The following is a 27,415-nucleotide window of genomic DNA, read 5'->3' as shown; positions in this document are numbered from 1 at the left end:
TCCACCAGCCAGTAATAGGTTCAGGGATGAACATGTGATTCAAGCAGAACCAATCAAAATCTCCCCTGAGATTTGATATGTGAACAAATGAAGACAAAGTCTCTTTCTTCTTTTCCAATTAGAAGTCATAAAGATACAGTCTTAGGAGTTCTGGGAGTCACTTTTCTGATTTTTTTTTTTAATAAATACATTTGAGACAAAGATGATGCCCCAGTAATATCCTACGTGTCCCTGGATCTAATCCTGTTTAAAGATACTTCTAACCCCAGAATATTTTTACTTATATCAAAATAAATTTCCATTTTAGCTTAAGCTTATCTGTGTTGAATTTCTGTCCCTTGCAACTGAAAAGTTCTGATGAATACAGAATCCAGAGGAGAAGCTTTCAGAAGTGGAGCCAGACAAAGACAATGTTCAATGGGTTCACTTATGGGAATTTTTCCAGGTCAAATACTACTGCCAACAATGCTGTATTTTAATATTCTTATATAATGATTGAAATAGGTAAGCCTAATAAAACTTGGGATTCTTTATTCCTGTATAGAGAACTCTCTTGTCAACATGTTTTAATGGTTTTACTAGCAGATTTCACACTAAATCTGTTTATCTATTTAAGCCTAATAATAAAAGCCACCTGAGTGTTTTAAAAGACTAGATTTTTATAAATTCAATCCCACACAAAGGAGGAAAACTCAATTTAACCTGAAAAAGTATGTGGAAGGCATGCTGCTGTCCCCTCCCCCCCCCCACACACACACACTTCATTTACCCCTCCCGAAAGCTCTCTATGTGGGTACTCTGAACCAGGAAAGTAGACATAGGTCTGGCACTTACTTTTGGCAATACTAGAGTCCACAAACCTCAAAATCTAGAGTCCATTTAGCACTCAAAATGTGTTAAGTGATATCTCTGCCCCACTACTTTGAAAGTTTTTAAAGTGGCAAAAACTTTCACCATTTGCCTCCTGATAAGATGTAGAAAGAGAAACAGAGCCCTAATAACCATTTGGGACTATCAAATACTTGAAGCAGAGATTAAGAAAAAATTAATTTTATGGTAACAAGTTACTATGGTAACTAGTAGTAACTAGTCTAACCCACCCTCCCTGAAGAGACATCTGTCTAACAGAGGGGTTCTGTCACACAGCAGCGAGGTTGTGGCAACTATATAAACCCACCTCCACTTTGATGGCCTCGAGCCACCGGTGGCCTCCATTGCATGTGAGTCAAGCAGGTAGTGGAGGCCACACCAGCCAGCAGGTATTGAGGGTAACCGTCCAGGGTACCCAGGGCGGTCTGCAAGGGGGCAGAGTCTATCTCCAGGGCACAACAGTGATAGTCCCAGAGACAAGGAGAGCCTCCTTACAACTCTATTCCCATTTCATAGATGACTAAATCAAGGCTCATGGAAATTCTGTACCTTGTCCACGGTTACATAGCTGGTACAATGCCAAGAGAACGATTTTGTTAGCCATTTTCTTCAGCCCAATATAGAAGAAAAGAGCTCAAATTCAAATCAAGGTTTGTTGACACAAGCCCCAATCCTTTTGCATTCTACCCAGCAAACACGGGACTATAAAAATTCCTCTCCAAGCTTGCTCCTAAGTAAGGAGTAAGGTCTAATCACAGCTATTAAAACAGAAGCATGGAAACCCAGGGGTCCTGAGAAGGTACTTCACATTTCATTGACCCCCAAAACTGGGAAAGTATGAACAAAAGACTAATCACTGTGAATTTTACCCTAAATTACTTAGCCAGTTTTAAGCCAGATTGATTCAATATCTTACACCCTCCCCTCCTTCAGAATGTTCTCTTTCCTTGCCTGCTCTTAAGCTTTAAAAGGAATTTTTGGTCTAATTTGTCATAAATGTTTAGGACAATTATATTAAACATTTAAACCCTGTTACAGCTGAATCAATCTTCCCAAGATACCTATGTTAAAGTTCTAATCAGCAGTACCTCAGAACATTACTGAACTTGGAGGTAATGTTTTTAAAGAGTTGATTAAGTCAAACGAGGTCATATGGGTGAGCCCAAACCCAATATGAAGGAGGAAATGGAAACTGACTCCAATATTCTTGCCTGGAAAATCCCATGAACAGAGGAGCCTGGTGGGCTACAGTTCATGAGGTCACAAAGAGTCGGACACGACTGAGCGACTGAGCACACAAACCCAGTATGACTGGTGTTCTTATGAGAAAAGGAGACATACGTACCCAGAGAAGAGCATGTGAAGACATAGGGGAAGGTCTCTACAAGCCAGGAAGAGAGGCCTCAGAAGAAACCATCTCTGCGCATACTATGATCTCAGACTTCTGGCCTCCAGAATTTGGAGAAATTAGATTCCTTGTTGTTTCAGCCACCCAGTCTGTGGGGCTATGTTATGACAGCTCTCACAAACCAACACAAACCTAAGGATGTTTTACTTCATGCTCATCCACACGTGATAAACTTTTTCCTAAAATAAGCAAGGCCCAATGACCAACAGAATTACGATTCATGTTTACCGTGCCAAGCAAGTTCTTGGCTCAAAATACGAGAATAAGACCGGCTCACGTGACTTCTCATGTGCAGAATAAACTAGTCCATTACACTTAAAGTGAAGGACCACATGCACCACAGGTGTTCATAAAACTCCATCCTTTAATAATAAGTAGAAATAAAGATGAGGCCAGACTTCTCTTTTAACTGTGAAAAGTTCCACTGAAGAAACAAGATTTCAGAAATAGCTTCAGAGCATTAAGTAAATATTTTGGACACAAAGAAGAAGGCTGATATGGGAGATGTAAAGACGTTTCTGGATAGGACAAGAGAGAAGTGAAGAAAACAGCAGAACATTTGCCTGAGAAAGGTCCAGCATCTCCTGGAGGATTCAGAGGACTATAAATGATTTGACCTCAACTAATCAAAAGATCCCCAAGATGTAGTAGAATTACCAAGTAGAAACACCATGTGATTACCTGCCCAAATACAGAATCTAGAGCGACTTAAAGACTCCCCACTGTGGAAGCAATTTAAATGCCCATCAAAAGACAAATGGATAAAGATGTGATACACACACACACACACACACACACACACACACACACACTGGGATATTCAGTTCAGTTCAGTTCAGTCGCTCATTTATGTCCGACTCTTTGCGACCCCATGAATCGCAGCACGCCAGGCCTCCCTGTCCATCACCAACTCCCAGAGTTCACTCAAACTCATATCCATCGAGTCAGTGATGCCATCCAGCCATCTCATCCTCTGTCGTCCCCTTCACCTCCTGCCCCCAATCCCTCCCAGCATCAGAGTCTTTTCCAATGAGTCAACTCTTCGCATGAGGTGGCCAAAGTACTGGAGTTTCAGCTTTAGCATCATTCCTTCCAAAGAACACCCAGGACTGATCTCCTTTAGAATGGACTGGTTGGATCTCCTTGCAGTCCATGGGAATCTCAAGAGTCTTCTCCAACACCACAGTTCAAAAGCATCAATTCTTCGGCGCTCAGCCTTCTTCACAGTCCAACTCTCACATCCATACATGACTACTGGAAAAGCCATAGCCTTGACTAGATGGACCTTTGTTGTCAAAGTAATGACTCTGCTTTTGAATATGCTATCTAGGTTAGTCATAACTTTCCTTCCAAGGAGTAAGCGTCTTTTAATTTCATGGCTACATCACCTTCTGCAGTGATTTTGGAGCCCAAAAAAATAAAGTCTGCCACTGTTTCCACTCTTTCCCCTTACTCGGCCATAAAAAAGAATGAAATAATGTCATCTGCAGCAACATGGATGAACTTAGAGATACTAAGTGAAGTAAGTCAGAGAAAAGCAAATAAATGATATCACTTATATGTAGAATAAAAAAAAAATACAATGAACTTTGAAAGAGACTCATGAAGAAAACAAACTTACAGTTACCAAAGGGGAAGGGATAAATTAAGAATTTGGGATTAATAGACACAGTACTATAAATAAATAACCAAGAAGGACTTACTGTATAGCACAGGGAACTATATTCAATATCTTATAATAACCTACAATGGAAAAGACTCTGGAAAGGAATAGAAATATACATATATATGTATAACTGAATCACTTTCCTGCATACTCGAGACTAACACACCATTGTAAAACAACTATACCTCAATAAAAAAACTTCAAAAATAAAAAGACTTTCCCCTCAAGGGACACATATATTGAATATGCTATGTTTTAAATAGTATTGTCTCCAGTTTTATTATTCTAATACATCATGGCCTATTGTTCAGTTATCCTATTGTTTAGAATACAATTAAACATTCACAAACAGCCAAATCAAACTATTATGCAGTCCCACAAAGGAGGGGAAAATCCCAATTTAAAATGAACTGGTTTTAGAATTTGTAATACACCTTGCACTGTAACTTATTTGTCAAATGTATCTATTTACCAGTTCTTTGCTTCAAGGAACTTACAGAAAGTCTACCAGGGCTGAGAGAAAGACATAATTACACAAAATTAGATTAAAGACATTCCATTTATACAAATTAAATTAAACACACAATTCAATGTGAAAAGAACCACGAAGGAAAAGGATAGGGTTCCCACAGAATGGAAGCTGCAGGGAGAGACACCCAGACTCCCCCATCCTTAAACCTGCAAATAATCCTACACTCTCAAAGAAATCCCAAAGGCAAAAAGGAAAAAAACAAACATCTCATGATTTTTAAAAATACTGCTCTCTGATTTATATCAGAAAAGCCAAGAGGGCAGTGGTTAAGAGCCCGAGTCCAATCTCCGTCCACTTCCTGCTAACTGGGTACCTGGAACAAGTAACCCAGTTGGCTCACTTGTAAAACAGAGATAATAACACTACTTACCACCCAACTCTATCCTTCTGGAATTACTGTTCTTTGTCACCCTGGTTTGTCAAGGTTTGTTGGCCTTAAGTTTAAAGCTGGTTGATACCAGTGGTTTAGGTACAGCAGTCCGAGTTTCGGCAGTAACACCATGTTTGAAACACAGGGTGTGCTGAGTTTTAGCTCAGTTAAAGGACTGAGGAATACGTTTTGCTTTATCAGACAAGCCCTTGACCCACCGGCCTTTCCTAATGAGTCAAAAGAACAACCAGTGTCTCTAGAAGGAGAAAGGGAGGTGATTCTGTTGCTGACCACGGTGTTTGGCCTCCTTAATCAATAGAAATTGATAAGAGATCAGACAAGAAATTCAGGAAAGGCTTTATTGGGGCCCCTGTTGCAGCAAAGGGAGCAAAAACAGGTAACATGTCCCCTTACTCCCTCCCCGAGGCGGGCAAGCTGGTTCCTTATATGGAGGGAGGTAGGGGCGGGTCAGGGCTGGTTTGGAGGGGAGGCTTAGGCGGTTTGCCCGCCACTTCGGTGCTCCTGTGTGCTGGGGGCAAGTGCAATACGCTGTTTCGCTCCCAGCTCTTCAGAAGTGGCAGTTGGGAGTTTTTGGTCTTTTTGTATCTTATTGTCCATAACTTGCCCCAATTGGACATGCACATGCTTATTTTTGTCCCTTCTAGTTTCTTTGTATTCTGTTGCTCCAGGAGATGTTTGTCTAAGCACTGCAGCAAAGGGTCCCGGGCCCCAGCCTGTCTCAGCCCCAGGGACAGCCTGAGACAAAAGGGTACAGCCAGCCTTTGCACCTGCCGAGGTCCCTGATGGAAGCACAGTTCCTCCCCTCAACGTGGAAGAAGCCAGTTTCCTCCCAAGCCATCCTCTTTCTCCCCTATCATAATATCCAGTGTCCACTTTGAGGAGAGAAACTACAGCCATGATTTCCCTTTTTCGGCTCAAGATCCTCTGTCTTCCCCTACTGATCTGAAAAGCACGAAAAGCAGAATGAACTGCACACTGAAGGTAACCCAAGCACAAGCTAACTATTAAAAGGGGTGAACTGATGCTTTTAACCTAATCATGACCAAATCTAAGAGAAATATAGTATCACATCTCATGTTAATGAATAGTCACACATTAAACAGGTATTTGTTTTGTGATTTTTTTAAAAAAAATATTTCTTACCCCTTTGGAAATGCCTATTTCTTATATTGGGGCTTCCCAGGTGGTACTAGTGGTAAAGAATCCACCTGCCAATGCGGGAGAAGAGGGTTCCATCCCTGAGTCAGGAAGATCCCCTGGAGGATGGCATGGTAACCGACTCCAGATTTCTAGCCTGGAGAAGCCCCATGGACAGAGGAGCCTGATGGGCTACAGTCCATAGGGTCACAAAGAGTTGGATACGACTGAAGCAACTCAGCACACTTCTTATATTGAAGGCAAAAGGAGAAGGAGGCGGGAAAGGATGAGGTGGTTAGACAGCATCACTGACACAATGAACATGAATCTGAGCAAACTCCAGCAGATAGCGGAGGATGGAGGGGCTGGCGTGCTACAGTCCATGTGGTCCCAAAGAGTCAGGAACAACTTAGCAACTGAACAATAAATTTCTTATATTAGGTTTCATAATATGCACACTAGTCCAGCAGAATGTGTGCATTGCTTATAGTTAAGTATCCATGTATTGCTGATGTGTGCCCTGGGAAAGCACCATCAAAAATCTCAAAGCTCCAGGGGCTTTCCAGGAGGGCCAGTGGTGCTTCCACTGCAGGGGGCACAGGCCAGTTCCTGGCTGGGGAACCTAAGACCCCGCATGCTGTCCATTGTGATAAAAAAAGAAAAAACAAAAAGCCTGAAAGCCACAGATCTCTACAATGATGCCTCCCAGATTCTTTTAACTCATCTAAAACTCAAAACAATTCAAACCTGAACTCCTCATCTTTCTCATCAAGCCTGCTTCTCCCCCACTTTCATTTTGGTCAATGACTCCAAGACTTACAGAGTTGTCCAAGCTAGAAAGTGGGAGCCATCCCCCTCCTCCTCCTCCAGATTCTTCAGCCCCAGGACTTCCAGTCTTCAGGCCTTTGAGTTCTCGCCCTCTCAATGTTGAGTTGAGAGGGCCTCCACAAGAGCCCTCCATCTTATCTCATTGTCACAGCTGCCTGGGTTTCTACACTCATCTAGAAACTGGTTGCCATGTGCAGTCCCTTCTTCCCCTTAGTTCAGCCTCCACAATCCCACCTGAGCAAAAACCATCCTCTGCTTAACAGATCCAAATCCGTGAGCTTAGCAGGGCATTCCAAGACTTTCAGGAACTGTCCTCTTCCAAACACCTCTACAATCCCACTTTTCTATAACATTCCTCCTTCTGCTGATGATGGAGAAAACACCCTGAGTTTCTCTGAAAGGAACAAAGGTGTAACTCAGAGACTGGCAAATACAACTGATGGGCCAAATCCAGCCCACTGCTCAGTTTGGGAGGTAAAGTTTCATGGGAACACAGCCACGCTCTTTTGTTTACATATTGTCTCTGGCTGCTTTCGAGATACAATAACAGAACTGAGTAGTTGAGACAGAGACCAAATGCCTCCAAGGCCTAAAATATTTACTATCTGGCCCTTGACAGAAAAGGTGCGCCAAGCCTTGGTATAACCAACAGCAGCAACGAGTAAGTAGTTCTGAGGGATGATAAATCTGCCAACTGGAAAAACAGACGAGACTGGGAATGAGGTGACTCTGATTCTTTTCTTTTTGTATTTTTAGAAGAATCACTTGATATAATTACACCAAATTAAAAAGCAGGAAAAAAAATGTTATCTCCCTTCCTCTCACCCCAAAAAAGTCCTGAACATGTTTTAGGAGACACTTTACAATTTTTTTTTTAATAATTTTGTCTTTATTTATCCGGCTGCACCAGATCTTAGTTGTGGCACGGGGACTCTTCAGTCTTCACTGCAGCGTGTGGGGTCTAGCTCCCTGACCTAGAGATCAGGAACCCCTGTACTGGGCACGAGAAATATTAACCACTGGACCACCAGGGAGTCCAGACCTCTTACAATTTCTATCCACTTTATATACAACAAAACTCACCCCTTTTCAGTTTACAAGTCAATGAATTTTGACAAATACATACAGCCATGTAATGACACCTCAATCATGATGTGAACATTTCTATCACCCCAAACAGTTGCCTTGGGCCCTTTTGCTGGGTCAATTCTTTCTCCATGGCCCCTGGTAACCAATGCCTTGCTTTCTAATGAAGGGAACCTGATTTCTCAGCCTGGCTTTGGTCCCTGTCCTGCCATGTACACACTAGCAAAATCACTTACTTCCAGTTCTTGGGCCCCTCGTGTGAACTAACAGACTTCCATTAAGACTGACACCCCCACACACTTTTTACTCACTTCTTTGATTTTCTCTGTCATCCTACCAGGCTTCTGGTTAAATATAATTTGAAGAAAGAGGACAAGAACTAAACGTAATGTCTGAAAAGAACTCTCAGGGTTAAGAGGGAGGTTCAAGTAGGAAGGGATATATGTACACACATGGCTGATTCACCGTGTTGTACAGCAGAAACTAATACAGCATTGTAAACCAATTATCCTCCAATTAAAAATAAACTTAAAAAAATAATAAATTTTTAAAAAGCTCTCTCAGTACTTTTCAGATCTAAAAGTCTACACTTCTCCACTTAGTACTGATACCTGCACTCACAGTTGCAGAGTATAAAGAAGGGAATAAATTGCTCAGGAACTGGAATCCCAAACCTCCTTAGAGCCAAAGACAATCATCAAAATGAATGCATCTGGTCTTGAGAAAAACTCCATCAGGGTTTCTGCCCTCATTAGAGCTGTGAGATACGAAGTCATGCCCAAGGCTGCCGCCGCCTTGAAAGCAGAAGCTGCTTAAAATCCAAACACATCCAAAGATGCAGCCACAGGGATACTAGAAGCTCAACTGCGAACCAACAAAGCCTCTTCACTATGTTCAGGGGATGGAGCAGCTTATTTTGAGGAGGAGGGACACTTTGCTGACTCTCTAGGGTGGCGAGGAAGGGGGCGCGTACCAAGCTGAAAAAACAGAAATACTGAAGACAAAAGAAAAGTCTGTGCTTTTCTGTTTACAATAGCTAGGGCATGGAAGCAACCTAGATGTCCATCAGCAGACAAATGGATAAGAAAGTTGTGGTACATATACACAATGGAATATTACTCAGCTATTAAAAAGAATGCATTTGAGTCAGTTCTAATGAGGTGGAAGAAACTGAAGCCTTTTATACAGAGTGAAGTAAGTCAGTAAGAAAAACATCAATACAGTACATTAACGCATATATATGGAATTTAGAAAGATGGTAATGATGACCCTATATGCAAGACAGCAAAAGAGACACAGATGTAAAGAACAGACTTTTGGACTCTGTTGGGACTCTTTTGGACTTCTCTGTGGGAGAAGGCGAGGGTGTGATGATTTGAGAGAATAGCATTGAAACGTGTATATTACCATATGTGAAATAGATCACCAGTTCAAGTTCAACGCATGAAATAGGACACGCAAAGCTGGTGCACTGGGACAACGCAGAGGGATGGGATGGGGAGGGAGGTCGGGGGTCAGGGGGTTCGGCACAGGAGGACACGTGTACACCCGTGGCTGATTCATGCAGATGTATAGCAAAAACCACCACAATATTGTAAAGTAATTAGCCTCCAATTAAAATAAATAAATTATTATTTTTTTAAAGTCTGTGCTTTTAAACATTTAGGAGAGGCTGGTCCACACATCATGGAAGAGCTGCAAAAGAATGTAGCTTTGATGTCTTATGGAGAAGCAACCAAAGTTTCTAAAGCAAACTCAAGTTTCTTGCTAGTAACCAAAGTCTTCTAAGACTTACATCACTCTGAGGACATCAGAAGATGGAACCAAATAGCCAGCCAACTCCTTGGGTTTTACTATATACATGGATTTATGACTGAAACAAAACTTGGAAATAGCAAATATATCCATGCCAGGATAATTTAAGAAAGTGAAAATAGGAGTTCAAGGATTCAAGTTACCCAGAAAACAACAGTCAGATGAGCTGCCTTCATTTGAGGTTTATGAACTAGGAAAGAATGCAACTCAACTGAAGATTTTCACCAGGAAACTCTGGCTTCCAAGATACAGGCCTGGCAACTCCTCCCCTGCCCCCACCCCTACCCAGACTCTGCACAACTTCTGATGCTGTGAAAGGGCAGCCTGCTATGCCCCCAGCATCCTGAGTCCAGCCTCAAAGGGGAGACCAGAGTGGGGACAGGGGAAAGGACAGAAGTTACTGTTGTCTGAAACCATCGTTTGGGGAAGATATTTATACTGCTCTAAATCACTGAAAAAGCACTGACATGCGAATCAGAATCAACCAAAGAACTGATGGTCTACAGGGATGATGAAAATTCAGAATATAATAAGAGCTCTGATGGCTCAGCATTGCATTTCCCTTCCCTTGCCCCTAACCCCCAAAAGTATGATAAACTTGAAAGATAACACCGAGGGCAGGAAAGAAGTTCAACAGTGATGTAGATGTCTGCAACTCTGTGTCTACGTACACATACATATAACCGTTGTTATTAAACAAAGACAGCAAGGCAAGTTTTCAGATGCTAAAAACAAAAACAAAATCGTGAAGATGAACACAAAGCAAGCCACAATACTTGGGGTAAAAGAAATGTGAACTTTCCAAGGCCCGTGTTGTAATTCAGTAACCAAACCACTGTATCCAATTCTGGAACCATGGACTGAGTCGGGAGGGAGGGGGGCAACACGTGAAAGATGAGAAAAGAATTTACTGTCCTTTGCCCAGTAAATTATACTCTCCACCACCCCCAGCACAGTTTATTTTTCCAAAACTATAAATTAGATTTGGTCTAAAAGCCAAACATTGGCTAAAAACTATTGTCACTGGCATGCTTACCCTGAACCCAGTTTCCTGGACACACAGCAAGTTTAAGTTCATGGTACTACAGACGAGCCACTCAAGAGTGTGGAGCAGGTGGCAGCCACAGGAGCAAAACCTGGAAGCTGCACTCATTGCTTGAGTGTCAATACCACCCAGGAGCAAGTTCTACCTTGAGGAGATGAACACGCAACACAGTCACCTCCAGTTTGTCTGAGTCCATTGAGATATCCATGGAAAAACTACAGTCTGTCCAACCCTCTGGGATTCCCAGGTGGTGCAATGGTAAAGTACTCTGCCTGCCAATGCAGGAGACATGGGTTTGATCCCTGGTTCAGGAAGATCCCCTGGAGGAGGAAATGGCAACCCACTCCAGTATTCTTGGCTGGAGAGTCCCATGGACAGAGGAGCCTGGTGGGCTACAGTCCACAGGGCCGCAAAGAATTGGACATGACTGAGCAACTGAGCACATGTACACACACACTCACACACACATGTGAGCCATGTGAAAGGACAGTACTGAAGCCTGTATGAGATTGGAAGACCTGAGGGTTTTGTTACCCTCCAGAGTTCTTCGCCTCCTGCAATAGAAATTGATCAAAGGCCAGGCAAGAAATTCAGGCAAGGCTTTATCGGGCCCCCTGCTGCAGCAGGGGGAGTGAGAAGGAGCACCAGGGTGGGGATAGGGGTGTGTCCAGAGGTCGGGCTGGAAGGATGACAGGTGGCTTGACCACCCCTTAGGTGGTGTTGAGGGCAGGGGGCATGCGCAGTATCTGCTTTTGTTCCTGACCACCTACTTTCACTCTGGGCTCTTCAAAAGGGGCAGTTGGGTTTCTTGGTCTCTTTGTATCTTCTTGTCCATAATTTGGCCCAAATGCTCAAGCATGTAGTTATTTTTAGTCCCATACAGTTTCTTTGTATTTTATTGCTGGAGGAGAGGTGTGTCCAGATGCAAACATTGCAGCAAGGGGTCCCAGGTCCCAGCCTGTCTCAGTTTGATGCAAGAAGCCGACAATATCAGCAGCTGATGAAAGGGATGTTCACATACAAGGAGAGTGGAGAAAGGCCCGCGCAGCTACAAAGTTGGTGACAGATGCCTAGGACAATGGAGTAGGTTTGTCAGGCGGCATCAATCTTTTTTTGATAACAGCTTTATTGAACTAGCATGTACAGAACCTACAATCCACCTACAATTCACCTATATAGAGTGTACAATTCAATGAGTTCTGGTATATTCTGCAACCATAACCACAACCAAATTTACATTTTCAATCCTACCCCCCCCAAAAAAAACACCTCTGGACCCTTAAAGTAGTTACTGCCCATTTCACCACCCCACCCCCACCAGTAGAACCTACTTTCTGTCTCTCTGGGTCTGCCTGGCTATTTCACATAATGGAGTCTAGATATTGCACATAAATCGGGTCATATATGATTTTTGGTGCTTGACACCTTTCACGTAGACTGACATTCTCAACGCTCATTAAAACCTTCTCAACACACAGTTTAAATGTTACTCACTTGCTCCAAGTCCTGCTGGCTCCCATGGCACCTGGGGTAAAATCTGCGGCCAGCAAAGTCCAGACTGATCTGTCTGGGTCCTGCCCGCCTCTCCAACTTCATGTCCTGCTGCATCCTCCCCAGACCACCATGCTCGACACGGAGGATGTCTGGTCCTTTCTACCTCAACACCCGTCCCCATGATGCTCCTTGAACCTGGAATGCGGATTCCTCCTCACCCCTCATCTCAGCTCAGATATCACGTTACAGGGAGACCCCAGGAAGGTCTCCACTGAACATCACCACTGTTCGTCACTGTATGTCCTATCTGCTTCCTTCCTAGGACTCAGCGAGCCTGTGAGCATCTCTTTGTTCATTAGTCTGCATTTGCCTCTCTCTCTAAAACATGAGGCCCGTGCATGCTTCTGTTGATGACCCACCTCAGATACTGGCTGGATAAAATAGAAAAAAGAAAAGAAATCCTGGCTGAGGTTGAAGACCCCAACTCCAAAGGGGTGAATGGTGAAGGCTGTAGGACCCCATCTCCTTCCATCTGCCATACTCCTCTGAGGGACCCCGTCTGGCTCTCATCTCCTCATCTTTCTTTCTGGAACCCCCTCAGACCAGAGCTGTGGACATTACTGATATTCCTGATGGGAAACCCCATACAGAAGGTCCTAGCCCTTACAGCTGTGATGTAGCAGAGGAAGAATCTTCTGGGTTCTTTCACACAAAATCCCCACAAGTTTTCCATAATCGTGGCTTGAGAAAATGTTCACTCTGGTTTCCTGAAAGATTAAAGTGACACTTTCTCCTCATTCTCCAGAAAAATCCCAATTTTTACTACTCTCTGGTAAAACATGAAATGTCCCACATCCTATGCTACTGAGTGGCACTGATCTCATAAGTCATCAGCTTGCAAAGTCACTTTTATGTTGTGCAGAGTGAAGAGCATGCAGGCCTGTGACTCCAGGTCTTAGGAGCTGGGTGACCTCAAGCAGATTGTGTCGCCCATCCCTCAACGTGCAAAGGCAGGGGCTGAGAAGCTGGCCCTATGGTCAGAAAAGCACCACATTTCTACAATTCTCTAGTCTTTTGTTTTTGTCCTCAGTGCATGGCTTATAGGATCTTAGTTCCCCAACTTGGGATTGAACCCAAGCCCACAGCAATGTAAACGCCAAGTTCTAACCACTGAACTGCCAGAGAATCCCCATACAATTCTGTAATCTTGGGGCTTTCCTGGTGGCTCAGAAAGTAAGGAATCTGCCTGCAGGGGACCCAGGTTTGATCCCTGGGTCAGGAAGAGCCCCTGGAGAAGGTAATGGCAACCCATTCCAGTATTCTTGCCTGGAGAATCCCATGGACAGAGGAGCCTGGCAGGCTAAACTACATGGAGTCCCATGGATCTTAGGTCACCAGCTTCTTCCCATCCTCAAACTGTAAAACACCACCATCATCCAACCCCCTGTTAAAAGAAAGGGCAAGGGCTCAAATACCAAAGCCAGTTCAGTCAGTCAGTTCGATCACTCAATCGTGTCCAACTCTTTGTGACCCCATGGACTGCAGCACATCAGGCCTCCCTGTCCATCACCAACTCCTGGAGTTTACTCAAACTCATGTCCATTGAGTTGGTGATGCCATCCAGCCATCTCATCCTCTGTCGTCCCCTTCTCCTCCTGCCCTCAATCTTTCCTAGCATCAGGGTCTTTCAAAGGAGTCAGCTCTTCGCATCAGGTGGCCAAACTATTGGAGTTGCAGCTTCAACATCAGTCCTTCCAAAGAACATTCAGGACTGATCTCCTTTAGGATGGACTGGTTGGATCTCCTTGCTGTCCAAAGGACTCTCAAGAGTCTTCTCCAACACCACAGTTCAAAAGCATCAATTCTTCTGTGCTCAGCTTTCTTTATAGTCCAACTCTCACATCCATACATGACTACAGCTCCCATCCAAAGGACAGGTAGTTAGCACTATTAAGACACAGTAACTAACATGGGGAAAAGAGTACTTTTTAATACCTTATAAGATCATATGGGCTTCCCTGATAGCTCAGTTGGTAAAGAATCCACCTGCAATGCAGGAGACCCCAGTTCGATTCCTGGGTCAGGAAGATCCCCTGGAGAAGGGAATGGAAACCCACTCCAGTACTCTTGCCTAGAGAATTCCATGGACTGAATGTATAGTCCATGAGGTCACAAAGAGTCGGACACAACTGAGCAACTTTCACTTTCACAAGATCATAGGGACCAGAATGAAGGCGGAATTGTAAAGTGCATACTCCTTGCCTTTGTATTGTATATAATTTAAGGACAGGCCCTGTGCTGGCTCAGTGAGGACTCGTTCGGGACTCAGTGTAGCCCACCTCCCTGGGTCCACTCGCCGCTCATGAAGCCGGGCCAGCAGTGCCCACTCTGTTGATGTCTCATTTCCTAACAACACTCTAAGACACAAGTGAGACAAATTTGTACTTTTAGCCTAAGAAATTTTAAGTCTTTTCTAGCTCTCCCATTTTTTAAAGTGACTCTGGAAACCGGCCTTTTAGGCCAGTGATGACCATAAGAGGGTAGCAATACACCAATAAAAATGACTGCCTTTAAAGAATTAAATATCTGTAAGATTCACCAAACTCAGAACACCTGTATTTCTCAGATAACTTTTCAAAACCTTGAACTTAAGAAAGGCAAGCTATCTCTTTCTGAGATCAAATAAAAATAGGGAAGATCAGGCAGTATACTTCAAGTTTTCTGCATGCCATTAGCATCCCAGAAAAAGACAAAGGCAAAGAGAGTAAATACAACAAAACCAAAGAGAAAGAAAGAGAAGGGGAAAATGAGAAGTAGCTGTCAGTGCAGGGCAATACTTAACTGTATATCCTAAGGCCACAGAGAAAAAAAAAGATATGCAGCCCAGTGTTCATAGCAGCACTGTTTACAACAGCCAAGACACAGAAATAACCTAAATGTCCATCAGCAGAGGAACGGGTAAGGAAATACGGTATACATATACAATGGAATACTACTCAGCCATAAAAAAGAACAAAATAATGCCATTTGCAGCAACGTGGATGGATGTAGAGACTGTCATACTATGAAGTAAATCAGAGCAACACAAATATCATATGATATCACTTACATGTGGATTCTAAAAAAGTGATACAGAGCACCGGTTTGAGCCCCCTGTGCTATACAGCAACTTGTTGTTAGCCATTTATTTTACATGTGATAACGTGTATGTTTCAGTGCTACTCTCTCCTTCCCCTGCTGTGTCCAAAGTCCGCTGTCTATGTCTCCGTCTCTATTCCTGCCCTGTAAGGAGGTTCATCAGCACCACTTTTCTAGATTCCACCATGACAACCTAGAGCAGTGGGATGGGTGGGGGTTGGGGGGAAGGTTCAAGAGAGGGGGACATACATATACTTATGGCTAATTCGCACTGTTGTACGGCAGAAGCCAACACAATATGGTAAAGCAATTATTCTCCAATTAAAAATAATTTTTTTTTAAAAAGTGATACAAATGAACTGATTTACAAAACAGAAATAGACTCACGGACATAAAAATCAAATTTACAGTTACTAAGGGGGAAAGGCGGGTGGGGAGGGATAAATTAGTTGAGGATTAACAGATACACACAACTATGTATAAAACAGATACACAGCAAGGACCTGCTGTATAGCATAGGGAACTATATTCAATATCTTGTAATAACCAATAATGGGAAAGAATTTGAAAAAGAATAGAAGTATATTTATATATGTATAACCGAATCACTTCTCTGCACACCTGAAACTAACATAACACTGTAAATTGACTATTGCTTGCTTGCTAAGTCACTTCAGTCATGTCCGACTCTGTGCGACCCCACAGACAGCAGCCCACCAGGCTCCCCCGTCCCTGGGATTCTCCAGGCAAGAACACTGGAGTGGGTTGCCATTTCCTTCTCCAATTTAAAAAATCAGCCAAGTAAACCACAGGGACGAGGAGAGGGGGGAGCCTGTGTATGTTGCACTTTCTAAGCAGAGAACAGCTCAATTCACTGGGCTCCTGTAAGGGCTTGCATCTACCACAGAATCAAAAACAAAGAGAAGCACCTGCCCTCCAGAAGCACAGGCAAGCACGAGCAAGGATGGTGTAAAAACTGGGGAACAGCACAAAACTGGAGGGCTCTACCGCAGTCTGGGACTCAGGCTCTGCTCTGAGGGCAAGACTGGAGAACTCCCAGGAAGAAACCCTAGTGGGGAAGAAAAGGAAGAGGGAGAAAGATGTCCTGAGCTGTTGTCTTGCACTTGTATTTTCTTACAACACCAAGAAAATGTAGGGGTGCTGCTCCATGAACAAGAGTCAACTGCAAAGAGAAAAGCAGGACAGGGAGGCAAGCAGGCAGGCTCAGTAAGTTCCCTCCATACAAACGCGCGCCACTCCAAGAGCACATTCGTAAGCCCAAGAGAGTTAGCCAAGGAATCCAATTTAACACAATCCTATCTATACAGTACTGCACTCTAACAGGTTTATAATACTTTTCACCTAAATAATACAGAAAGAACAAACAACCAGAAAAAAATAAAGAAGACATTTTTAATCTTACAGTTCAGCACAACAGCTGGCATACAGGGGCTGGCATCGAGTGAACAGGCAAGAAGAGTTACTGCCTGGAGGAGAGACAGGAGGCGGGAGATGGTAGAGCTGAAGGATCATCAGCGACGGAGAGCAAGTTGCATCTCACTCGTGCCTGACATTGATGGCACAGGTTCTGGTTCCTTGCTGGATTCAATTCTATCTGCCCCCTTGAAAACACGATCAGGTGATGTCTGGGTAGCCCTGCACTCTATCCAGTCATCGCTGCCATTGTTTACTGTACAATAAAGTACACAAAAGCACAACCGCTTGCCGAGGATGTATACACATGACAGTGTTCGCCAGGCACGTGACCTGACTTACATGACTGAACTTGCAAATGCACGTTCGCATCTTTGGCAGTTTGCAACTTGAAGGTGCGTATATAGGGGACTTGGGCTTTCCTGGTGGCTCAGACGGTAAAGCCTCCGCCTGCAATGTGGGAGACCTGGATTCGATCCCTGGGTTGGGAAGATCTCCTGGAGGAAGGCATGGCAACCCACTCCAGTATTCAGTATTCTTGCCTGGAGAATCCCCATGGACAAATGTGCCTGGCAGGCTACAGTCCATGGGGTCGCAAAGAGTCAGACACGACTGGGAAACTAAGCGCGCGCACACACACACACACACACACACACACACTTAGGGGACGTACTGTACTGGAAAGTAAAGACAGAGCTGAGGCTTTGAGAAAGAGGAACTGCAGATTCAATGGCTACTCTGTTTCCACTGAGAGCCCCCAAAAAGCCTTGACAATCATCATGGAGACCAGACCTTAAAGACAACAATGGCTACTGAAATCCTTTTCAGGGGACCTCCTACCTCATCCTCCCCAAATCCCACTGCACCACCACTACCCGCTGCCCGGAAGCTCGCAGTATTTGACTCCAATCACCTCTATCCTTTCATCAGCCTGTTTCTTATTTTAGAAAAGCACGGTACTACCAACAAAACACGGGCTTCCCTGGTGGTTCAGATGGTAAAGAATCTGCCTGCAATATAAGAGACCCAGGTTTGATGCCTGCGTCGGGAAGATACCCTGGAGAAGGGGATGGCACCCCACTCCAGTACTCTTGCCTGGAGAATTTCATGAACAGAGGCACCTCGTGTGCTGAGATCATAAAGAGTTGGCTACGACTGAGTGACTATCACACACACACACAAACAAAACACAAGCTTTCTGCCCGTAAGTCCTGAACGAGTGACATTTTCCTCAGAACAATGAGTTCATTCTATCTGAGCCAACTTTGATCTATTCATTTAGCATCAACTATTTGCTGCCTGGGGCTTCCCTGGTGGCTCAGATGGTAAAGAATCTCCCTGAAATGAGGGAGACCTGGGTTCAGTCCCTGGGTTGGGAAGATCCTCTGGAGGAGGGCATGGCAATCCAATCCAGTATTCTTGCTTGGAGAATCCCCATGGACAGAAGAGCCTGGAGGGCCACAGTTCATTGCGTTGCAAAGAGTTGGACACAGTTGAGCGACTAAGCACAGCATAGCACATTCACTAGCACTGATGTGTGGAGGGTTTGCAAATGCCTTCAGCGTGCAGGGGTTTTGGGGGGAGTGTAGTCTCATGAAATATATGGTCAACAGGTGGTCCTGATGAGGGCCAGCAACTGGAGACGCCACCTTCTTCCACAGTCATCATGACAACTGTTCAGTCACCCAAGCAAAATCCACGGGTCAGATTCCTAAGAGGGAACCGCTTCAAGTGATTTCGTAAAAGGCTTATGCCTGATGGGAAAATCACACCTCCAGATTATCTTTCTATTGAAAACATATTTAATTTGAAATTGATTTTTATAATTGTTTATTATTTATTCATTGATACTATATAGCATCAGATCAGATCAGATCAGTCGCTCAGTCGTGTCCGACTCTTTGCGACCCCATGAATCGCAGCACGCCAGGCCTCCCTGTCCATTACCAACTCCCGGAGTCCACTGAGACTCACGTCCATCGAGTCAGTGATGCCATCCAGCCATCTCATCCTCCGTCGTCCCCTTCTCCTCTTGCCCCCCAGTCCCTCCCAGCATCAGAGTCTTGACGCTTTTGAACTGTGGTGTTGGAGAAGACTCTTGAGAGTCCCTTGGACTGCAAGGAGATCCAACCAGTCCATTCTGAAGGAGATCAGCCCGGGATTTCTTTGGAAGGAATGATGCTGGGGCTGAAGCTCCAGTACTTTGGCCACCTCATGTGAAGAGCTGACTCATTGGAAAAGACTATATAGCATACCATGTGTATATATCTATAGATACACATGTAGATACATACACATAAGTGACATCATATAGAGAGATATACACACATACACACACATATGTGTGTGTGCTCAGTCACTTCAGCCGTGTGCGACTCTTTGCGAGTTTGTATGTAGGTGTATACTTCTGTCACTTTCTACTTTTTCGCAGTATAGATATACACATAGTATATCTGGCAGTATAGATATATCCAGAAGACCAGAACAGTGGTCTGTCTCAGAACAGTGGCTCAGAATTTGCTTCCTAGAAGAGCACAGGAAATGCTGAGGGTCTGCACTACACCGGATGTCCTATAGTCTTCTGCCAGATCTTTACCCAGCTGACTGTCTCGGGTCCTTCTGATCTCAACTTGATGTCACTTCTCAGAGAGGTCCTCCCTGACCACCTAATCTTTAAAAGTCCAGAGACGTGTCCCAGTCACTTCTATCTTACCATCTTATTTTCTTCTGAAGACACCACTCTGAAAGTGCCTGCTTTACTAGCTAATGGCCTCCTGTCAGTCTCCTCCCTCTAAACCATCTAAAGCCCAAGAGTTGGAGTCCTTATCTATCTTATCACCTGCATGACTTCACCTCTGAGAACATTTTTGCTCCTACGAGGCACTCAGTAACTGCCAAATGAATGAAGAATGCATGGATCCACATGCTCCAAACAAAACATGAGGAAAGAACAGAGAGACAAAACACAGCAGGCATAGAGTCAGACAACCCGGCTTAAAATCCAGCTTGACTCTGCCATGTGTCCAGGGCCAACTATTTAACTTTTAGACTTCAGTTAGCTTTGAACTAATACAACAAAAAGTATTGAGCTTGAGAGTACTTTGCAAATTATGAATTATTCTATCATTGTTATGAAAGACATCTTGAGTGAATATTTGTAGTGGCCCCAATGAAAAGGTTCATGAGAATACATCTGTAAATGAGTTAATCTGGCAAGAGAGAACTTTTCTCATCTTCTGAATTAATCATATTTTAATTAAAAATTTTAAAAGTGTAAAACTCAGTGATATTTAGTCTATTCAAAAGGTTGTGTGACCACCATCTAATTTGAGAACATTTCCATCACCCAAAAAGAAAATCCCACACACACTGGCAACCACTCTCCACCCTCCCTCTACCCAAATCCTGCAGTCACTAATCTATACTCTGACTCTATGGATGTGCCTTTTCTGGACAGTTCTTATAAATAGAACCCTATAAGATGCAGCCTTCTGTGTCTGGCTTATTTCCAAGGTTCATGCATGTTGCAGCATGCATCAATACTTCATTCCTTTTTATGGTTGAATAATAACTCATGGTATGGATATACTGTATATTATCTTTAATTGATTCAGCAGTTGATGGACAAATGGGTTGTTTCTACTTTGGGGCCATAATGAATAATGCTGTCATAAGCATTCATGCACAGGTGTCTACCTGAGCATATGCTTTCAAATCTCTTGAGTATATATACCTAGGAGTGGAATTATTGAGTCATACCATGACTCTGTATTTTAACTTTTTGAGAAATTGCCAAAATATGTCCCAAAGGAATTGCACCATTTTTCATTCTTACTCTGAATTTATGAGGGTTTTAGTTTCTCCATATCTTCACCAACACTTACTATTATCCATCTTGTTTTAGAGTCAAACTAGTCAGTGTGGTGTAATATTTTATTGTGTTATCAGATTTTAACATCCAAATTATTAATAAGTCCTCCAAAATAGAATACAAATGCCAGATAGCAGGAAAAAGCCCAGATGATACCAAGGCAATGTTTCCTAACTTCAGTCATTCAAGAACCACCTTAATGATTTTGTCAACCCTGGGTGCCATTTCTACTATTTCATACTTCATTTTTTAAAAGTCAGTTCACTTTTCACTTCATTTTTTTAAAAGTCTGTAAATCACTACTATAAACTAGTATCACTTGCCACAAGGAGAAAGTACCATAAACATTATAATGAAAACAAAAACCAAAGTTAGCTAGCTATTAATCTCCGAGGGCTTGCTTCTTCATGTTAAAAGAGAACTTGCAAGGAACGGGTGTTGAAGAAAGGCTAGCTACAAAGACAGTTCCCTTGACCTGTCAGACTCTAAAATCATCTCCAAGACTATCATGGGCTCCTCACTTTGGAAAAGTCTACTGCAACTTTTCAGGAAATACCTCTCCTGAAAGAGGTCAGGAAATGAGTCCCATCACGATGATTAGATTGGAGGGGTGTTAAAAGACTGCTCCCTAACAGCTGTCATATTTCGGTAGCCTGTTACACTTGGTTGAGGGGTGTCCCTTCTCTGTGTTAACGAACTTCGTTCAATTTCCAATAAGTTGGCCCATACTCCAGCTGCAAGCACCTGGCCCTCCGAGTTCCAACAAAAACAACTTTCCAAGCAAATAGACGTAATGCGAATTAGAACTAAAGAGCATCTGCCCCTGGGCAGACAAGTCCAGACAGCGCGACCAGTAATGTGACAAAGTGCCTGGAAGAGCCTGACTGACGGCGCTGGCCCCGAGTACAATGAAAACACACGCCTGATTGTGCTCAGGTGCACTCAACCTCCCGCTTCTGGCCCGACACATGCACTATTTACGCACAAGTGAGATAAAAACAGTCAGTGACAGCATATCCAGGCACCTCCAGGTTGGAACACTAATTATCATCCGTCATCACCCAAGCTTCCCAGAACACTAAATTGCATCTTACTTTAAGAGGAAACGAAGGAGCAGTCCATCTGAAGGTTTCCTCTGCCTCTTTGGGTACTCCGATTCACCCCTCAGATCTCAGTTGAAACATCTCTTCCAGTGGGAATATTTTCTTGGCCCTCAATGCTGAATCCCCTTAGCACGCATCTCCCAGCACCTTCACTTGCCCCTCGTGACACATCTCGCTTTATCATTTAATATTTGCATGCTGGTGTCTGTCTCCCTAGCAGGACGAGCTCCAGGAGGACAGGAAGCAGGCTGGTTTTGTCCATCATTATTCCCGCCACGGTTTGGCCAGTTCTTGGCACAAAGGAAGTGTTCGAGGATTATTTGTTGAATGAATGAGTTCAAACAATGTCAAAATTTTGCTATACAGTATAAGGCTTGCCTATGTTTACAAACATAAGGGGGAAAAGCAGAAGCAGTGATAGATTTTATTTTCTTCAGCTCCCAAATCACTGCAGACGGTGAATGCAACCATGAAATTAAGACACTTGCTCCTTGGAAGGAAAGTCAGGACAAACCTTGACAGTGTATTAAAAACCAGAAACATCACTTTGCCGACAAAGGCACGTAAAGTCAAAGCTATGGTTTTTCCATTAGTCATGTATGGATATGAGAGCTGGACTATAAAGACAGCTGAGCACCAAAGAATTCATACTTTTGAACTGTGGTGCTGGTGAAGACTCTTGAGAATCCCTTGGATTGCAAGGAGATCCAACCAGTCAATCCTAAAGGAAATAAGTCCTGAATATTCATTAGAAGGACTGATGCTGAAGCTGAAGCTCCAATACTTTGGCCAACTGACGCGAAGAGTTGACTTACTAGAAAAGACACTGATGCTGGGAAAGACTGAAGGCTTCCAGGATAAGAGGGTGGCAGAGGATGAGATGGTTAGACGGCATCACTGACTCAATGGACATGAGTTTGAGCAAACTCTGGGAGATACTGACTGACAGGGAAGCCTGGTGGGCTGTAGTCCATGGGGTCGCAAAGAGTTGGACACGACTTAGTGACTGAAAAACAACAACGTTTACAATGACCATCAAAACTGTGTTTCAAAAAGACCAAAGGGCACAGGACAGATGTTCTTCAACTTCCTAGCATTTCCTGCTACTGGACTGCAATCCAGTTCTTTCCATACAATAGAAGCCTCTCTTTCTTTCACGTAACTTCCAAACAATGAAATTAGGACTGGAGTCTATCAATGAGCCTTTATGGGGACCTGTTGGTCAGTGGTGGAGGAACTGGCGACCAGGGAGGGAAAAAAAGGCACAAAAACTAAAATTTACAGAATGTTTACAATGTGTCACATACTCTTTCTTTAATATACCAAAAAAATCCTTTTTATCACATGAGACAACTGAGACTTGTAAAATGTAGTAACTTGCTCAGTCACACAGCTAATAAATGGTCAAAAAGAAGCAAGTGTCTGGTTCTCTGTGAGCTGAAGAAGTTACGTAAGTGCCAGATAGATGATGCCAACTGTGTGTGTGCTCAGTCGCTCAGTCGTGTCTGACTCTTTGAGACCCCAGAGACTGTAGCCCACCAGACTCTTCTGTCCATGGGATTTTTCAGGCAAGAATACTGGAGTGAGCTGCTATTTCCTCCAGGGGATCTTCCCGATCCAAGGACTGAACCCACATCTTCTGCATCTCCTGCACTGGCAGGCAGATTCTTGACCACTGCACCGCCTGGGAAGCCCAATGCAAGTTGGAAAAGGCCTAAAAGAACAGACAAAAATGAGCTGAAAGAGGCAGAGGAGGGCATTGTAATACAACTGCTTATAAGAGCTAATAGATATGGACCCTTTTCCATATGCCAGGCACAGAACTAAAGGATCTGGCACACATGACTTCCCTGGTTCATCATATCAGCTTTATGCAGTGGCATTACTATTATTCCCCTTTTATGGAGTACAACAGCAGCTTCAGAGAAGTGACCCGACTAAGGTGAGACAGTGGATAAAATATCTGAGAGCTGAATCCGGTTGTATGAGTTCATGTCAGAGCACTAACCCCTTCTTGAACCTCCTACCATGATACTGGGAGAGAACGGTGTGAACTAGGGCCCAGAGGAGGAAGGAGGAAGTTATGCAGTGAGTGCCTTCAGTGGTGTCTACTATTTGTCAGGACACAGCACGGAGCATAGTGAGCAGAGATGAATCGCATGGATCCTGCTCCCTAGGAGTTTATATGGAAGGAAGATAGTGAAGACAGGCAGGTCTTAAAAGTGTAGGGTCTGGAGCCAAGTTGCCTGGGTTCAAACACTGACTAAGTTGTGCAAAGTTGAGGGCTGAAATAAAGAAAATGGTCTAAGTCCTTAATACATACCTGGCTCACAAGCAGCATAAATCAATGTGAGCTATTATTACTCTAAGAGCTAATGAAAAGCAAAATTAGATGGAAAAGGTATGGCTACACCAAAGGACTGTGGAAGGACGGAGGTGTTCAGTGAAATCTAAAGGATGCAAGCTGGACAGACTGACCAAGGTCAGAAAGCTTCTGAGAAATCCATTCGTGACCCGATGTGAGCCCAGCACAGATGGAACAGTAAGATCACAAGAGAAAGACATTAGCTTCGCTATAAATGTCATATGAGGAGGTTTACCTGGTGGTCCAGTGGCTAAGACTCCATGCTCCCAATGCAGGGGGCCTGGGTTCTACCCCGAGGTGGGGGGGCCTAGATCCCACATGCTGCAATTTAAAAAGTTCACAAGCTGCCACTAAGACCCAATAGAGCCAAATAAATAAATATTTTTTGAAAAGAAGAATGTCACATGAAAGGCAAAAATTAACCAAAGATGACACCAAGGGTTTGAGCTGGGTTAACTTGTAAGAACTCAAACTCTAAGGAGAAGGGGGTGACAGAGGACAAGATGGTTGGCTGGCATCACCGACTCCATGGACATGAGCTTGAGCAAACTCTGGGAGATTGTGAAAGACAGGGAAGCCTGGCATGCTACCGTCCTTGGGGTCACAAAGAGTTGACTACGACTGAGTGACTGAACAAGCAGATTAAAAAAAGAAAAAAAATCCCAGCCACAGAAAAGGGCAAATGGGAAAGACCTGATATGAGAGAGGAGACGTTTAGAAGATGACATAATGCATTTTGTCCCGCACCGACTGAGTTGACTGCACCTACAAGGGAGTCAGCAAGTGGGCACAGCCTGTGGGCATCAGGAAGCCTCAGCGCAGGGCCCCGAGGAAGGGCTAGCCCAAGGAAACGAACAATGACTAAGCACATACTGTGTTTCTGTGGTGCACGGTCAAATATAAGGCTCGTACTTTTCTGAAGAGTCCACAGACCAATCTTATTATCTCCCTTCCTCTTACAAGGAAGCTGATATTACAGGGATGAAGAAAACTGCTGAAGGGGACGCAGCTGGAGAGTTGTAGAACTGGTCTTGGGACCAGTTCATCCAATTCCAGAACCCATTGTCTTTCCACTGGGAGGCTCAAAGAGAGAAGCCTTCTTCTTGAGCAGAACAGAGTCATGACACACACCTGGCCCTTCGGCACCCCTCCCCTCCCCATCCTAGCCCTCTCCTCCTCTGGGCCAGCCCTCCCGCTCCTGTGATTCAGCAACAGCACTCAAATCATCAAGATCCAGCAGTAACCCTCCCGGGAGAATGGACACAGGTATATGTGTACCTTCGCTGACCACCTCAAATTATCACAAGGTTGTAATCAGCAATGTCGTTGTTCAGTCACTAAGTCGGACTCTTTGTGATCCCATAGACTGCAGCACGTCAGGCCTCCCTGTCTTTCACTATCTCCTGGAGTTTTCTATACTTCCATATAAAATAAAAAGTAAAACAAAAAAGCCCTCCCACTCCATGCAGGTTTCACGAACCATTCCCCATGCAACGTGGACATGATCACCTCCCTCTGACTCCCGTGGCCCTCGCTGTTAACGCCACCCTCCAGGCACATGCAGACAAGCTTTAATTAGGTATGCTGACCTGGTCACTATGCACCACCCTGCTGATGGACATGCCCGATTGGCTGCCGAGCCTTATTCGGGGCTCTTCCTTCCCCTTGGCTCCATCTGAGTTGTCTTGTCAAGCTTCTGGAGACACGTCTCCTGTTCAGCCCTGGTCTTTCTAGGTGTACACCACACTGCTGCGTCCCCTTTCAATGTCCAAGAGCTGCGGTTGTTTCTTCTCCACTACTGGCTCTTCCAAACTAGGGTTTAAATCTGTAGGAAGAAGGCACTTCCTGTGTTGTGTTGTTCTCAGTGCCTTATGTATGGTAGATGCCCAGAAAGTCATCAGAGATGGTGACAACCTTTAGTACAGAAACACTTCCAGTGACCTCATTTCACACACCTTCGACCTAATGAAAGCAATGGGTTCTCTGGACAAACACTATAAGAGGCTTGGGCATTTTTCTTTCCCTTTGCAAACCCAGTGTCAATACAGTGGAAGAGATAATATTATAATATTTTTTTTTTCAGATACAGATTGTTAGGAAAACTTGAAAAATAAAAAACGAGTCCTCTTTCTTTGAAATGTTAAAGCTATGATAAAGTCAGGACTTCCCTGGCTGTCCAGTGGTTAAAACTCTGTGTTTTCAAAGCAGGGGGCACAGGTTCAATCCCTGGTTGGGGAACTAAGATTCCACATGCCTTGTAGCATGGCCAAAAAAATAAAAATAAATGAATAAAATAAAATAGATAAGCAACGAGGATTTAGTGTATATCACAGCTATATTTTTTTAAGGATATGAGAAAGTCTGTGCAATAAAATCCACTCACTTGACCTATCCAGGTCTTCTCAGACGGAGCCTCACACACAGCCTATTTACTCTCATTTTACAAAGCAAATGAGCTATCTTGTTTCCCAGGCTTCAGGAGGAAGGTTGAATTAATTCAAGAAAGGCACACGTGGGTATGCTGCTGGGAGCACCCACTACCTAAAAACCAAGGATGGTAACTCTGAAAACCTGGCATTCTGGAGTCATTTGTCAGGACTCACAAGTGGCCAATATGTTGTTGTTGTTCAGTCACTAAGTCATGTCTGACTCTTTGCAACCCCATGGACTGCAGTATGCCAGGCCTTTCTGTCCCTCACTATCTCCCAGAGTTCGCCCAAGTTCATGTCCATTGGGTCAGTGATGCCATCCAACCATCTCATCCTCTGTCGTCCTCTTCTCCTCCTGCCTTCAATCTTTTCCAGCAGCAGGGTCTTTTCCAATGAGTAAGTTCTTCACCTCAGGTGGCCAGAGTATTGGAGCTTCAGCTCTAGCATCAGTCCTTCCAATGAACATTCAGCCAATCAATTTACCATTACAGTGACCATGTGCCTCAATCATGGTGCAAAAATTCTTTCTTTCCCAAGAAAGGAATGCTGAATACACTCTGCTTATGAACACAAGAAAGTAAGCAATTTTAGGAAAATTTTCATCCAAAGTTGAAGAAAAAAATACAAAATATCCAGGTCTTAAAGTGATGAAGTTATGTTACCAGGAAAAGTTATATATGGGGAACTGTTCACTCCTTCCTCAAGTCCAGTCAACAGGATGATACATCATATTAATGCTCTCAGAAGAACTGCAGAATGTCCTCTTTCTTATCTTGTTTTTTAACTTTCCAGACAATCTAACT

The 27,415-nt window shown here is 43.8% G+C and overlaps 1 protein-coding gene across 2 annotated transcripts in view; it reads right to left on the bottom strand.

The window, feature by feature from the left end:
• CNKSR3 (CNKSR family member 3) overlaps positions 1-27,415 on the bottom strand; it is a 106,135-nt gene that overhangs the window by 41,951 nt on the left and 36,769 nt on the right. The window lies entirely within an intron of this gene.

Source organism: Bubalus bubalis, chromosome 10 (genome assembly GCF_019923935.1).
Source record: "Bubalus bubalis isolate 160015118507 breed Murrah chromosome 10, NDDB_SH_1, whole genome shotgun sequence".
Classification (NCBI taxonomy): domain Eukaryota; kingdom Metazoa; phylum Chordata; class Mammalia; order Artiodactyla; family Bovidae; genus Bubalus; species Bubalus bubalis.
Note: the sequence above shows the minus strand (reverse complement) of the source record. Positions and strands in the feature narration are given on the sequence as shown.